General features: G+C 48.2%; 2 protein-coding genes across 9 annotated transcripts in view; both read left to right on the top strand.

The window, feature by feature from the left end:
• The first annotated feature begins 6,580 nt into the window (after positions 1-6,580).
• The window catches only part of LOC104473358 (lactosylceramide 4-alpha-galactosyltransferase), a 61,721-nt gene continuing 51,956 nt past the window's right edge, over positions 6,581-16,345 (top strand). Inside the window, exons 1-2 of one of the 4 annotated variants that reach the window (XM_086757280.1) lie at positions 7,027-7,041; positions 9,736-9,823. The gene's annotated coding sequence lies outside the window, so the exon portion shown is untranslated. Of the gene's footprint in view, positions 6,711-7,002; positions 7,042-9,720; positions 9,824-16,345 lie in introns of those variants that run through there. The other 3 variants (XM_086757273.1, XM_086757295.1, XM_086757264.1) reach the window with 3 other exon arrangements.
• LOC104475254 (lactosylceramide 4-alpha-galactosyltransferase) overlaps positions 6,638-16,345 on the top strand; it is a 31,575-nt gene continuing 21,867 nt past the window's right edge. For 3 of the 5 annotated variants that reach the window (XR_015259895.1, XR_015259894.1, XM_086757305.1), the window contains exon 1: positions 9,749-9,823. The gene's annotated coding sequence lies outside the window, so the exon portion shown is untranslated. Of the gene's footprint in view, positions 6,711-6,929; positions 7,042-9,748; positions 9,824-16,345 lie in introns of those variants that run through there. The other 2 variants (XM_086757314.1, XM_086757332.1) reach the window with 2 other exon arrangements.

Genomic DNA, 16,345 nt, shown 5'->3' with positions numbered 1-16,345 from the left:
GCTCTTTCGGGAGCTGCTTCCCGGAGGCCCTCTACGGCAAAGGCAGGGCCAGGAGCGGGTGAGGTGTACCCAGGGCAGGCACCGCTGAGGGGCAGCACCCGGATTATGCCCACCAGCAGTCAGCAAACCCTCACTTACCCGCTGGTCTTTGTGCCGTTGCTTATCCCAGTGCCCTCATCGTTACCCGTGCGGCAGCAGCGCCGGGGTTTTGGGATGGTTCCCTCATCTCAGGGCGGCTCACAGGGCCATTCGCAGCTGCAGGAGCAGGGGTGCTGCAGGGTGGCTGTTCCCCAGGCAGGAGCACTGGGCACGGGCAGCAAGCACTGCCTGGCCACAGCGTCAGCCCTGGAGCTGAACAGAGCAGAAGGGTTGTAAGATGCAGGAGTGGCCTTGCCTGGTGCCTGCAATGTTTCTGGTTGGAGAAGAGCCCTGAAAGCCCTTAGGGTGCAGAGAGGACACAAGGAGGATGAACCAGGAGAGACCGATCTGGCTAGGCTGCAGCTGCCTGCTATCTACACCGGGCGTATCACCAACTCATCCGTATATGGAAAGAGATGAAGCTGCCTTTTTTAGGCCCTCAGCCTTTACTCATGGGGTAAAAGGGCTGGGAGGAAGCCGGCACAGGGGTCATCCTCTCAGCAAACGATGGCTCTGGGTGGGAGATCTTAGCTGTCAGTGTTGATTTATTGCAGGGCAGTCCCTACTGCCACTCCCAGGGCCAGGCATCAGAGCCAAAATTAGAATTGTGGCTCTTGGCGACCCTGGCGTTTGTCACCTTAGACAGTCTTGAGGAAAACATGGGGAGGGGATGAGTTTCTACCCCTGCTCCACCCTTGGAGTTGGAAAAACAACTTGGGAAAGGTCCTTTGAACTTCACCTGCTCATGACGCACGTAAGCGTGGCCTCTTCAGCTGACCGTCCCCAAACCACTAACACCACTGCACACAGCTTTGCTGTTTTTAGCTTCGTTTTATTTTAGCTTCTTTTTATTTTAGTTAACCAGCTGCAGATTGGTTGTTATTTTCGGTCTGAAGCCAGGCAAAAATCTGCAATGCTTATCGAGGCTCCCCTGCCTGCCGCAGCTCTCCAAGCGAACTGCCTGCGGCGGGCGAGCCCTGACCAGCAGCAGCTTTGGGGAAAGTGTGGGCACGTCCTCCTGGCACCAACCGCAGCTTCACGGTGCGGGGGACGTCTGACGTGCAAGAGTCTCCTAAGACAGCCCCAAGGCAGCGCCTGCTCCGGCCTCTTCATCCAGGAAAACGTTTTCCCAAAGCAGGGAGTGCCTGCCTTCCCAGGGCTGGGAGGCCACGGTGCCAGGAGCCCTGCAGTCATGGTGGTGTGATTAATTCCTAATCCTCCCCTGCCACTGTAAGCAGTGATATTTTTCCTTCTCTCTCTGTTGTTGTACCAAGGGCTTAAGGCAGACATGCGTGCTGTTGCTAGTGAACACACAAGTTACCCACTGGTCAGGAGTAAGAGCAGCGCGGTCCCGCCGTGTTTACCAACGCCATGACTACTGCAGAAAACCGCTCTGGTTTACATGCCAGCTCCTCCTTCCTTATCAATCCAGAGGTGGCTAGGACGAATGATTAGAGGGAATGGCAAATATTACGCATGTGCTACCAATTCTACTTTTCAAATTAAAACCAAACAAAATTAAGCCCAACGCAATGCCCAAGAAAGACGTTGGGGTTGTTGAAAGACCAGTAAACTTTAAGGAGAGGATGAGTTGCAGAAAATGTTACCTAATCAACATCAGCTACCCATGGCCTGCCGGAGACCAGGAAAACCTCAACAAACGTCAGCAGTTCTTTGTGCGAACAAAAGGTCTCTATTTCACCAGTTAAATACTTACTTTCGACTTGATAGGTGCTGTGTGTTGGCATTGGTTGTCTCAGGGGGATTAAAAATCTTCCATTAGATTCAGGCTCTGGCTCTGTGCTTGGGAGCCTGGAGCTCTGCCTAGCCAGACCAGCCGAGACCGAGGTGGGACGTCACCAACAGGAAAACCAGACAGCTCTTCTGGAATTAGCCCAGACAAATGTCAAACCCTTTGCAACATACAAAGAAGTGGAAAACCCCTTCTATTACACAATATTTCTGTGAGCTGGCTGACGGGTGTGAACACACCCGTGCCTATTCTTCCACTCGAATATTTTTTGCCTGCTTCACAAATTAGCTTTGGTGGCTCAGAAATCTCAGTCACAAGATGCTTGCAAACTGGTACAGGTTTCATATCAAAATGGCCAACATGAAAATGTCTGATTCCCCAAAGCCCCAGCACTCAGACTAGACCATCCTCTTTCTGGAAGATGCATCAGGACTCTGAGAGAGCAGCCCCAGATCAATAACAAGCCAGCCAGATTTTTTTGAAAATGGACCTTCTGCACCCACCTACGTTTTTAATCCCAAACGTGTTTTCCTTCCAAATAGCCTCAGAGTAAAGAGTAATTCACATTTGAAGTGTAATATTTAACTCAACAAATATCCTTGAAGTCCATTTTGAACAAAGGAGTAACTAGAGAACTTTATTAATGACCTTTACTTGTGTAGGAACCCAACAGTCAGTTTTTAGGACTGTCCTCATCATGTTAATTATATCTACACCTCACGGTAGGTTAAGCTGTGAAAACCAAGAGTATTTTATCACGTACTGCACTGCAGATGGGAAATGCCACAACTGCTTTCCTTATGTTAGGAAAACTCCATGTTATGCCCTTGGATGGTAATATTAGCCTGATAAGTGATAAACATTAACAAGTATATGGAAATACAGGGAGAGGAGGGAGCCAAACACTGAGTATTTTTAACTTAATCTCGGTGCCCAAATCAGAACCACCTGATTTAGGGGACCTGGCAATTCTTACTCACTCCAGTGACTCCAGCAGCATCAAAAAACTTTATAAATGTGGACCCTTATTATTACCTATGAAATTCATCCCAGGAAATCATTGCTACAATTGGTGGAGTCAATTTGGGATTTTTCAATTCTTTTGTTTCTTCTGACATTTCTTTCAAACTGACCTTCTGGCAGCAAGGAGTGAATTTTATTGAATATAAAAATTAAAAGAAAATGTGATGCAAGGAAATAAAGTTTGAAAAAAAATTTCCAAATTTGACACATTTTGAGCAAACATTTTTTCCTCCAACTCAAAACAAGTATTCCTTTTGAAAAATTATTTGAATTTTGAGTTATTTAAATGCCATAGAAATTAAAATGTCTTGATAAAACCAGCACAAAACTTTTAAATACGATCCAAGCCACTTTGGTGGTGATTATTAATTCAATACTCTTTTACTTTGGACTTGGGGCAGGGAAAGCTTTTGCAATCTCAGGCTTCTATGGAGAGGGAAATATGTCCTTCATTTCCATGTGCCAGATGTTTCCACATCTTCCTGCAGCTCCCCTGCAGCCAGCTATAGATACACAGGGATCACCCTTACCAATTTCTGGCTGGGGTGTGCTTGGCCAGGTAGAAAGCTGAGAGGGAGATGAGCCTGGCTTGTTTTTGTGGAAAGCAGATGGCTCCTGGCCTTTTGTCCTGCTGAAGGCTCTTAAGCCTGCAGCAGCGCACCTCCCTTTGGGTTTAAATTATGTAGCAGCCATCCTGCCTTCTGTCTGAAGGTACCGTGCTGTTCCAGTTTCCCTCTTATCACATCTTCATTTCTAATCCACTTGCTGGACACCACACTTATCATCAAGCTTGACTCAATTGGCAAAATTTAATCAGAGTGCATCTCTCTTTGGTGAATACTGATCAATAAATATGATACCATCCTATCAACATCAAACTAATGATTCTAAAAGGATTTATCTGTATCTGCCAACTTCATTTAAAAAAGTCTCTTGGTGGAGGCTCAGTGACTTCATTTCAAGGAGTGAGTGTCTGCTAGCAAAACCATTAACTGGGTTGTTTTTTTTTTTCTTTTTCTTTCCTCTCACAGAAATTAGATTAAGAAAACCTGGCAATGGGAATGCACTCCAGTTTTAGTCACATTGTGGCTGATTAGGAATGTCATCCCTTTGGCACGGTAGCAGAAAAAAGGCAGGTGGTTTAAGGCTCTCGGTCTACAACCTGGCTCCTGTCAGGAGAAGACCAGACAAGCACTGGTGGCCGCATCGTGAAAAGGTTTGTTCTGCTGTCCTGAAGAGAGGGGAATACTTTTGTTTTGCTTAAAACCAAACCAAAAGAGATTGCAGGAGTGAAGCCAACAGCTGAAGTTGGAAAAAGGGAGGAAAAAGAGCAGATGTGGGCATCTTTCAGCCCTGCTGCCGAGTTGCTGTCTGCAGCCCCCTGGGACAAGCTGTCTTCCACCTCAGCCCCGTAAGGAGCCGCTGGACGGAGCCCTGGTGCCTGCAGGAGGCAGCCCTTGAGGAGGGATAAACAGCCCCAAGGGCAACACCGTTCCCTTGGTTATGCCTGTTTACTACATTGGGCATTTCAGCTGCAAGAACATCTAGGCTACAGTCTGCCCGTCAAAGAAAAGGTACATATAACAGCAGTAAAGCCTGTATAGTATCTGGGAGACTGATACCGCAACGGCTTAATGACCCCGCTGGCCACCTTCCTTCCCCCTGCGCTGTGTGCAGGCGACCCCAAAGCCTCTGGCATGTGCTTGCCCTTCCCCCCATGAATGGACACATGCCCTCCCTCCTCCACCTCCTCCTCCCACTGCACTTCCCATGTGGGACGTTATAATCTAATCGCTAAGTGCCAGTCGTGCTGCACCCTTTTCCTTCCCCACCTTCAGCAAGCCGTCTCCTTATTTCCCAGGCTGAGAGACCAGTACCGTGATCGCGGCTCTTTTGTAGGAATCATTTTTGCATGAGCTGTCTCCAGCACCTCAGCGGTTGATGGACAGACCTTTCCAGCAGCAGGACTCAGCCCTGGCCAGCAGCTCACTGGCTTATTTTGAATAAGGGATGAGGATAAAGCCACCGGCAGTGTCATAGCAACCCTCCCCAGCAGATCTCCTCCCCCAGTTCAGATCCAAAGCCACCTCACTGGCTGACAGACAAGGTAGGAAACTCTTGATCAAATCAAAACCAGGCTGAAAGCACTTAAAAAGAATCACTCAGGTGATTTGCAGCTATGAAATTAGCTTGGAGGTGATGGTGCCCTTGTTCTGCCGGGCGATTTGCATGGTGCTATGCTCTTTACAATGGCTGGGAGTAGCTCATTTGCCTGCCGCAGCCCGTCTTGGCTCCCTGGGACCCAGTGTACCCCGGCTCTGATTTGCAAGCAGGGCTGCCTAGCACCCTTGGGGTCCTCACCAGGTCATCGCCTCCCTCGAGCATGCGGGCAGCTGTGCTTTGGGGCAAATCCAAACCAGTGGTGGTTCACACAGGGCTGTAAACTGACAAGTCAGGAACTAACGATAAAATGGCGCAGAGGCACGTGCGTGATCTGAATTCTGCTGTTTAGATACATCTCCCTCCCCAGAGACTATGACTTTACCGTCTCTGCTGCAGTAGCCCCACGGGAGCTAAAAACTGGCTCTGGAAAACTTCTGGAGAGATCTCCAGGCTTCAGGTCCTCTTTCCCTGCCGCTGCTACCCTTTCACAGAGTGCCTGTGCACAGCGGTGCTGCGGATGCTGTGCTCGCCCGGCCAGCCTTCGTGATGTAGCTCTTTGCCCCTGAATGAGCCCAAGTTCACAAACCCCATCTCTTCCTTCCCCTGCATCCGGTCGACGCCTGCTTCACCCAGGGACCAGGGGCGGAATAGCACCCCTAGGCCCAGCACCATGGGCTGCTGAGGGTGCCACTCACGCAGCTCAGACCTGCAGAAAAACTGAGGCGGGAAAAGATCTCAGGAGGTCATCTGGCCCCATCCCTCGCTCCAAGGAGGGTGAGCCTTGACACCCTTGGTGGCAACTCTGTCTCATTAACCTAAATTCAGCTAGGCAGGGCAGACAAAAATATTTCAAAATCCGTTTTAACTTCAAATTTGGTTGAGGCTTGTTCTTATAAAAGAAACAGTTTAACATTTTTTTCGGGGGCGGGAGCAGTTTCAGATTGCTTAATTGTGGGGAAAACATTTTTTTTTTGTGTAAAGCAAATGTTAAAATTTCTTCTGTGGAAATGTTCCTCATGGGTACACTGTTGCGTAACACATCAGTAACATGCTGTATCATGGGAGTCTTAAAAAACAGGGCTGGAAGGCATCTTGAAAGAGCTCCTATCCAACCCCTGCTCCAGGTAGGATTACTTCCAGCTAAGCCGTTCCTGATGATCGTCTAACCCGTTTTCGAAAATCTCTGGTGATCTTCTCATGCGATGTACTCCACCCCACCGCAGCCTTGTGAGCCCAAATGTCTCTTCTTTATTTACGCTCATTAAGAACTTGTTAAGCAATCATTTGCCAGGAATAATTTAGGCAAAACTTCCTCCTGCCTGAGGGCAGATATGCAACTCGCTTTGCAGCATCTCAGCAGCTCATCTGCGGTCTGCTTTTGATTTTGTTTGTTTTTTTTTTTTTTTTTTTTTTTACTGAAATTTTCAGTTTCACTTCGTTGATGACTCGTGTTAGCTTCGCAATCATCTCCCTCAGCATCATGTAGGAAGCTCCCACCCTCCCCTGCTCCTCCTTCTGTTCGTGGTTATGAGGTGTCTGACCGGGGTGGGTTTCGCTTCGGGGGCTACCGACCCACCCACGAGTGTCTGTGACGGGCCGTGGAGGTAGAGGAGAAATTCCTGGAGGTGAGAAGGTGAGATCGAAGTCGGGGAGGCGGGGAACCAAAACCAATTTAAAATGGTGTGTTGCCCCAAAGCGGCTGCGTCCGTGCTCGGGGAGGGGCCGTTACTCGGGGCCGTTGGTCGGGGCGTGCCGCCGGGCCCGCCCCACCCCGCCCCGCCGGCGAGTAACGGGTGCGACTGCCCAACGGGTGTCCCCCACCAGCCCCCCCCCCCCGACCCCAGGCGGTGGCCGGGGGCCCGTCCGGAGGCGGACCGGCGGTGGGGGCGGAGGGCCGCCGGTGGCGCCCAGGGCGGCGGGAGGGAGCCGCGCGTCTCGGCGGGCGGGGAGCGGCGGCCCCGGAGGTGAGGTGGGGCGCGGAGGCGGCGGGGTGATGTTGGGGGGCGGGCTGCAGGTGCTTGGTCCTCCTTCACCCCTCCGGGAAAGGTGGATTTTTCCAGGGGGGAACTTTTCCGTCGGCAGAGGAGGGCTGCCGGGCCGGGGCGGGGGGCCGCACGGCTGCCGCCCCGCCCCCCCCCCCCCCCCCCCCCCCAGCCGAGCCCCCCGGGCAGCTCTGCGCTGGCCTGTGCGGCCGCAGTGCCCGGTCGTAGCTCCGCAGACAGCAGTGCCTACGGGCCAGGCACACAGCGAAGGGAGTGGGGTGTCTTCCCCCCGCCACAGAGGCGGCAAGGCGTTTCGGCTGAGGTTCGCGAAGGGGAGCTTCTCCACACCACACCAACCCCCCCCCGCTGTGCGGTCTCCGCTGTGCGGGCATCGCTGTCAGAGCGAGCCGGCGAACGGCGGAGCCGCGGGGAAGGGAGCAGCACCCGCAACACCCGCACCGCCCGCCGGTGCTGCAGGCGGGAAGGGCTTCGTCCCACTCGGGAAGGAACTTAGCGGAAGGCTGAAGCCGTGGGTCCGGGTGAAGGGCCGGAGGGTGGTGGGAGGGCGAAGAGAAAAGGGTTGGAGGGGACGGAGAAATGGGCAACACCTCTCTGCCAGGGGTGAGAGGAGACAGCGGGACTGGTGACAGGGGAGAGCGCAGTTGGCCATCACCTTCCCAGGCAGACATGCCCTGAAAAATGTCTGAGCCTGAGCGGGGATAAGGTTTGGGGAAGAAGGATGGAGACTGGTAATAGAGGTGTAGAAATGCTTGCTGTGGCAAGAGAGGGAAGAAAACCCCTACGAAAGAGGCATAAGAAAATATGTAACTGCAGTAACCGAAAACTAGTAATGCCGCTGAAAGAAGGCGAGTTTTGGAACTTTGGCTCTTTGGCTAAGAATGAACTATCCCAGTTAAACTAACATTTTGTTTCCTAATGTGTGAAGGATTACTCAGAATAGACTGGATGTTTCTTAACCCTGAAGAAACCCTCCTCTAGCTTCTGCTGAGCTCTAATGGTTTGGTGCTGTTATTCATGGGGTTTGTTGCTGTGGAAGTCAGAAGAGCAAATCTTACAGCACTCAAATCCCGCCCTCCCCCTTTTTTTTTTTTTTTTTTTTTTTTTTTTTTTTGGTTCTTGTAGCAATTCCAACAGTGTCTCGAGGCACGGGCTCTGTAGCAGGAAGCACTGACTAGGGAGTCATACGTGAACGCCCTTCTCTTGTTCGCATGCCCCTCATTTGACAACACAAAAAAGGCCCTCATCCTGGAGGGCCAGAGGGCATGATGCTGGGTGAATAGCAATCCGTCTGCCATAAATTACCTTTAGGTGTGTAGTTCAGGTGGCAGCTCATAGCTATGCCCCAAGTTTTCCTTCTCGCAGGACTTCTGCTGGCTCTCGAGGCATTGGCTATCTCTGTTGGTCAGTGGCTCTAATGAAGTTTTTCCTGCTCAGGGGTATCACAGGGCCAAGTTCAGCAGTTGTGGACTGTGAAGGTCTTGGTGTGCAATTTGGTGTTACCACAGAGCTAAGGTCGGTGATATTAAAAGGATGCAGCCTCCTGGCTGCCTGTTCTTGTGTCTCTCTCTGTGCCAATATTTGTGCTTGTCTCACCCTGTGGTGGAGCAAAACCACTTCTGGGAGCTAAACTAGTAAAAAATATCAAATTCTTCAGCAGGATTGGCTTTTTGGTGCTTTAGCTTTCAGGGCCTGTCACAGCAGGGTCAGAGGAGTGTCAAGGAAGAGCCTGAGGAGAAAGGGAGTGGGGCCACTTGCTTTAGCAACAATTAGCCATTGCCTTGGTTTTGTTGTGTCATCAGCCGATGCTTTGGCACAAGGTACTTATGAGTAATTCTATATCCATCTTACTGTTCATTGCATTTGTTCGGTCGTTAGTATAGAGACAAGCTGCTGTCTGCCAGGTGCAGTTACCATGTAAAACCATACAGATGTGCCTGTTCCCTGTATAGAGAGGAGACAAGATGAGCCGTGTATAGCGTTGGATACGTCTTGCTCTCAGTGCTTTTGTGGTGAGGTCAAGTTCCAGTATACGATCACAGGATAAACTGGGGACACTTCTCTTGTCTTTACTGGCATAGCTGTACTATCATTTAGCTCCCTAAGGGTTGTGCTTCCCATGTTTTTTAAAAGCTTGGACTGTGTCTTCTGGCTTCTGGGATTGGGTGGGGTTTTTTTTTGTTTATTTGTTTTTGTTTTTCACAGACGTGCCTGCTCAAACAAACACTTAAAACCCTTTACATTGCAATCATCAGATTCCAGAACAGATTCACAAATCTTATTTTGGGTGGTGCTTTCACTGGCAAACAGGTGCTCTGTTACCAACTCACTTCTTTGCTTATTAACTGACTTCTGTACTTGTCTCTATGGGCTTTTACAGTTATCTGTAGCTCTGCTCAGCAGTTTAAGTGAGGTCTGGTGCAACTGCAGATTATGGCACTGTGAACAAACTGCTCCTCTGCAAGCAAGAGATTAGATACAATCATGTTAAATATTTAGGTTTTTCAGTTAAAAGGGAAAATGTCCACACTGTATGTTTTTGTATGATTGCACAAAACCTCCCATGTGTGCAAAATAAATGGGTTAGTATCTCCTGATCTTAAATTCAGCATTGCAGTGGCTCTGTAAAATAGGAAAGTACTTCTTCCATGTTCACAGGAGGAATGTTGTGTTACAGAAAGAAAAACAACCCACAAGATCCTTGAAGAAAAGTAGACATCGACTTCACTATGATTTCAAGTTGGAGGTGAGATTTTATGCTTCAGTTTTAAGTCACCTGTTCCTTGGCTTGTAAGAAACCTATTCCAGAGCAGCAAAATAAATAGAAATCCCCTGAATCCATGTGTAGTCTGCTGTTGGACCATCTTTCCTCTCCAGTGTGTCTCTGGATTTTAAAAACAGAGAAAGAAAGTGTTGTCCAGATTAGAGGAAGGAAAAATCACTACATATTGGACTATTAGGGTTGCAGTGTTTGATGATTAGTACACTCTGATACACTGTAACTCTTCCCTCCTTAATGCTGCTGGATGCCTGGTCACGTATGACTGGCCTGTAGAAGAAGATAGCAGTGCCTTCTCTGTGTTTTGCAAGATCTCCTGCGAAGCCCTTGCATAAGCTTGTCGGCAGCAGTAATACTGGTGATTAACAGGATTTGGTCACTTCCCGACCAGGCGTCGTTCTGACTTCTGTATTGTTGCAATCTCCCCATATGTGCACGTCCTTCCAAAGAGCTGCTCCTTTTCTAGCTCTGAGCCAGTATTGAGCTGTGAAGGTTAAAATAGTGGTTAGAATCAAATTTTATACAGTTTCCCAGCCCTATTATACAACGAATGTGCATGGCTTTCTACAAATAGCAGTAATAGGAAACTACTCTTTGAAAGCTGCTGGTGGCAAAGAGCTGTATCAGTTTGCTAGCTGATCTACTGCTAGCATCTGTCCCTTTTGTCTGTCATTTCCAGCAGCTTTCCGTAGCCAAATTCTGCCTTCTCTTTTCTTGTAATTATTGATGTGGGGTTTATGTGGTCTGTTTCCTGAAAGCTAAAAGCTGTGAGGTACAAATACTGCTCCTTTCAGTTAAAGAAGATCCTAATGCTATGCTCTACAAAAAAAGCGTTGTGAAACTTTTCTTGACAGGGTGCCAAATAAGATGCGCCTGTACTATTTTGGGGGGAAAGAGAGATACCAGTCTGACTACGTGCTGTAGCTAGGTTCCTGATTTTGCCAGCCTTTCTCTACCCAGGTCTGTCTGTAAATGCTCCTGCACCCCTTTGTGCCCTGCAGTGACCCTGGCATCTTTCCTCGCTCCACTGCACTCATCACATTGCTTGGTGCTCCCACCTGGACGAAACTCTTCACCACTCCATCCCCAGGGACCTTGATTTGGCACAGTGGAGCCCAGCACCCTGATGCTATATGGTGTTACCCCAGCAACACACTGGGGAATGAGGGGGCCGAGCAGGCCCTCCCCAACCCCCACGAACCCCCGTGAGCTGAGCAGGGCAGCCCTGGAGTGCAGTGGGCTCAGCCAGGAGCCCCACATGAGACCCGGCCATGCGGGTGAGGTGGCTCTGTGGGCCAGGCTGGGGGTCAGTCTATGGGGCAGGGTCAGGGTCAATGGGTTACAGGGCCAAATGCAGGCATGGCTGCAGCGTCAGGGACAAGACCCTCAGCTTAAAAGCCCTCTCTACGTTTCTCAGCCCCTTCCCAGTTCCCTACCTGCAACCTGGATGCCTCGTACAGTGCTTTCTCCTCTGTCGAACAATTCCATCTTCTGTCCTGCCTCACAGTTCAGGGTTTCTGGGTTGGTGATGCTTGCTGTTGCCGTCTCTGATTCCTGAAGCTGTCCTGCATAGCTGATGCTCCCCAACATGTTCTGTGCTGGGCTCAAGGGCTATGGCAGACTGGGGATCAAGGTGTGAAGCAGAGCAATGTGGGGAAGGATACACCTGTGATGTGGAAGTGAAGGGGCTATAGCCCATTGTGAAGGAGGGATGGAGGTTTAAAAAAAAAAAAGAAAATGAGGGGTGTGCTTCAAATTACCACAGGACTTCTTGAGTTGGGAGGCAAGTTACAGCTCCCACATCACTGGGGTGCTGTCCTCTGCAGCTGGGAGTGCTGGCCAGCTGTACAATACCTGGTGGTGAGGGCTTTGCAGTATGTTCTGCTGTTGCATCTGTCAGGTGCAAGTAAATCTTATCACTATATTTGTGAAATAGGCATAGAAATATCAAGAAGATGCCAGGTTTTACTTATCCTTATGAAGGTTCACTAAGAAATACTCAAGATCATTTGAGATCCTTGCAAGGACATGTGGAGTCTTATATTTCAACAAATAGTCTAAAGACTAGTGACAGATTTTTCATAAAGAAAATTAATTTTTCTGAGGCTTTTTGGGTAGCCTAAGGTGTCCCTGAGCAGGTGAAACGTGGGAGCGAGGAGCTGATACCCACCAGAGATCCCGCCCTCCCTCCCTCTCCACACTCCACACCGTGGTGGCAGGGGTGCTGCTCACACCTGCAGAGCTCCCTGCAAAGCTTTTGGAAAGCTGCAAGTCAGAAATGACTGCTTCCTCTTCAGCCCTGCATTCGTCTGAGCAGACAGTCACGATTTCAAGATTAGAAACCTCTGCTTTTGATCCAGTAGATAATTCTCTATGCAAATGCTGTGTGGAGTGTGAATAGCATTGCATTTTAAAAGGAGTTCCTTCAGGGAGGTTATGTATGATGCTGGCAGGCAGTGGTTTAGCTAAGGGCAAATAGCACGTTACCATGAGATGTGCAGGAGTGAACAGAATCAGATGCGTTACCTCTTGGTGTTTCACATGTACAATGTTAGTATCAGGGGAAGCCTTGATAAGCAGGAACTTTAACTTAGATTCAGGTTGTGTAAAATGTCAAGGCATTTTAAATGTGTTAACTATGGTACCTGGCCTACCCTTTGGAAAGGCCACCGTGATTCCCTCTTTGGCTGTGATCATGTGAATGGCTTCATACAAACTGACCTGCATCTGCCTCCAGACAATCCGTCACACGAGCGCATAACCAAAAAGCATGGCTCCAAACACAACTTGTTTGCCCATCTGTCTGCTACAGGCTGCCTTATTCCAAGTGTTTTATTCCAAGTGTTTCTGGAGACCACTCCTGACCACAGCTCTTCACAGCACATAGTAACACTTTAGAGTATCGCTTCCTAAGAGCGAAGGGACAGTGCGGAGCAGGGTTGTGCAGGGTCTTTGGACTGAAAGACACTGCACGCCTTGCTTTGGCAATGCGTGTAGTCTGTAGATCTGGGTTTTTTCCTAATTTGTTCTTTACGAAAGCTTTGCAAGCTTTTATTTTCCATTGTGCTTGAAAGGAAGGAAATGCGTATGTGTAATTTCTCTGAAACGCAGTAACTGGAAACTGATTTGTGTAAACTTTCAGCAGCCTCTTTTTTTTTTTTTTATTTTTTTATTTTTTTTTCTTTTGTTTTGTTATACTTAAGGGTGCCTTAACACCAAATGTATTTGGTGGGAATTACGCCCACTACTTATCCTAGATTCCCTTAGCTCTAGATTCAGGCTTAGTATATTTAATTCTCATGTACTAAATGTTACTTAGAAGTCTACCTTGACAATTCTACTTTAATACTAGTTTGAGATTTTAAGATTTTGTATATTTTCTCGTCACTTATGTTTTCAGAGGCTTTTAGAGGAAAAGCTATAGGTGTGCCCCCCAATAAACTTGTCATGGCTTTCTGAGAAAAACAAAAGCAAGGGCTAAAACATGTCGTTAGAGAGGAATGAAATTATGGATTCGACCTTCTCCATGAAGTAGTAGCAAAAAGACTCTGGATCTTTTGTAACGTTAACCTGGGAAAACATCCTGGACTCAATATTAGGGAGCATATTTAACAAAGCATTTATAACCAGCACTCTACCTGACCCGTGTAGAAATGCTCTAGGCTTCTATTATAACACTGCAATTCAGTGAATTGCAGCCCTGTCTGCTTTGTGGAAACTCTCGAATGGCATTCTCTGTGCCATGCTGAGCCAAGAGTATATTGCTTCAGCCGTGGTTAACTAACCGTCAGGGCTGAAAGAGAAGGAGATATCTGGCAGCATGTCAAGGCCACTTTGTGGGATGGATGTTGTGATTGATGCTGGGATGTGGCACACCATCCTGCATAGAAAATATATTATAAAGAAACTATACTAAGGGCACTTTAAAGCAATAAACAAGTTTATTACTTGATGTGTGCGCCACAGTAAATGAACTCAATGGATCTGTTCCCTGCCCTGTGGGATAGTGCAGCCTGGTTTCTGTGAAGGGAGGACCTGGCTCTTGAGTCTCACTGCTGTGGTACCTGTTTGCTGCAAAGTCATCTCTGCATTGCCCCACTAAAGTCTTAAAGCGCCTCTTTCTGACAGGGTCAGGAAGCTCCCTTGCTCAGAGCTTATTCATGTTTGCTTTGCTTTGCAGTCACAAAGCACCTCTAAAGTAAAAACATGAGTGAATTTTAAGCAAACGCAGCTGCGTGTTTGCATTGGTGTGGCAGTCATTTCTGTGCTTGTGGTCATTTCCTGTTGTTTTGTTTCATCAATCAAAATTACTAGATGAGACTTCAGTGTTGTCACACCATCAGCTGTCTTGTAGCTTGAGATAAGACTTTGGCAGACATGATAGGAAGAAATGGAGCTTTTGCTGTAGCCCTAGAGATGTTTGCACTGCCATGGAGGAGCCTATGGTTTCCCTGGTGCTTTCACTGTTGTTGCTGGAAGAGCTGTTGTTAATCTGCTGCACCTAGTTACTACCTGAGATATTGCTCTCCTGTTCAGCTGCTGAGTATCTGTTAAAGAAATCAAACCGGGACATAGCTATCTTCCCACCCCTCATAAGGGAGAAGTGTTGAGGGAGCAGTAGTGCTCTCTTAACTACTTTCCCTCAGTTTGTGCTTCAGTTAAGCTGTTCTGTGGAAGCGAAACCATCAGCAAAGTTTCATATTTATTTTGTAGGTGGAATTTTCTGCTTCGGATACCTAAGGGAATCCCCCTTTTAGTGTAAATTTCTCCTTAGGTTGGTTTAGCTGCAACACAAAGCCTTGCCTCTGGCGAAGAATGTACAGGTGGAGTGGCAGTGCTGGGACATCCTTACCTTCCTGCTAAACTGGTAGAGAATCATTCGGCATGTGCAAAGGAGAGAGTTAGGGTAAGCTCTTGACAGCCTTGAGCAAATTCTAAAATGAGTTCTCTGGAACATGAAGCCATTAATAAATTGTTGGCGAGCCCTTTGCATTGCAAGTAGGTAAATGGTGATGTGTCCCTTGTGGTCACTCATTTTCTTTGTTTAAAGAATTTGTAAAGAATTGTACAGGGAACTTTTGGAAGCAGATGTTACCACAAAGGGAAATAAATACATGAGTCATTCGGGAAGTTGGTAACCTTGACCACCTAATGTGTTTTATAACCAATTTTGTTTGCGCTAGGTGATGAAGAACTGTTCACCAGTTGGTAATCCAACATCCAAATCCAGATTTCACCCTTATCAGAGTTGGGGCGGAAGCTAGAAATTTCTCTGCATTTAAACATTACAAGGTATCCTGTATTAGGCATAACTGGCAGGATTTGGGGAGCTGAGGGTTGCAGGGGTGACCTGTGTGGAAAGGGGCCATGACCTGCCCTGTGCCAGTTCCAGCCGACTCCAAAGCAGACAAAACCAGCCCATTGCACAACAAAACTGCAACCTGTCAAAGCAGCACACAGTGCTTCTGCTTGAATGTATTTAAGAAAGGGTGGCAGCTGCTAGGGACAGGAGTCACAGAAAGGAGACGTGAGAGGAGACACAAAAGGGCACGCATAAGGACAAATGGGGAAGACACATATGAGGATGCAGAAAGGAGACATGACGAGTCACAAAAAAAGACATGAAAAGGTGACGGGACAGGAGGCACAAAAGGACGTGTGTGAGGACAAGTAAAAGGAGACAAAAGCGAAGATGTGAGGAAACACAGGAGGAGATGTGAGGAGATAGAAGAGGACATGCAAAAGAAGATGTGAGGAGATATGTGGAGAGATGTGTCTAAAGTAAAGGGAGGAAGAAGTGGAGTGAGACATGTGGAAGGGGAGATTGTTGGGTATGTGACTGGAGATGCTGTCTTGGAAGGAGGCGCTCTGTGCTGGAGGAGCTACCCTTGAGGGACTGCCCCACATCCTGGGACAGGGACACCCCTGAGGATCTGCAGCTTGTGGAGGACTCACACTGGGATAGGGACGCTTCTGCGGGACTCTGGCCTATGGAGAACCTGTGCCAGGGCACGTACACATCGAGAGACTGTGGGCTGTGGAGGATCCATGCTGGAGCAGTAAGAAGCAAGGAGCAGTGGGGGGAAAAGTGAGATGCAAGGAGCAGCCAAAAGAAACTGTTACACACCGACTGTGCTGCCTGTTGCCTCAAAGGAATTGGGACAGACTGAGTGTGACCCACAGTGAAAACGAGAAATTGAAACTGGGAAAGGGGGAGGAGAGGTGATAAACTGAAGATGAGCCAGGGTGGAGAGGAGGAAAGGCATTTCCCAAAATGTTTGTTTAATTGCTGCTTGGTGGTCTTTTTATTTATTTATTTTTTTTCTTCCTCTGTGGTATGTGGATCAGTAATTAAAAGTTTACGTTAAGTTGTAATAAATTAAATCAAGTGAAATTCCCCAAGTCAAGAACGTTTTGCCTATGGCAGTACATTCATTACACTGGGATGTAAAGTGGTTTAGCAACGACATAGCCAAAAATTACAAACCC

Source organism: Chlamydotis macqueenii, chromosome 1, assembly GCF_036417535.1.
Source record: "Chlamydotis macqueenii isolate bChlMac1 chromosome 1, bChlMac1.mat, whole genome shotgun sequence".
Taxonomy (NCBI): Eukaryota; Metazoa; Chordata; class Aves; order Otidiformes; family Otididae; genus Chlamydotis; species Chlamydotis macqueenii.
The sequence above is the reverse complement of the archived record's forward strand: the minus strand, read 5'-3'. Positions and strand labels throughout refer to the sequence as shown.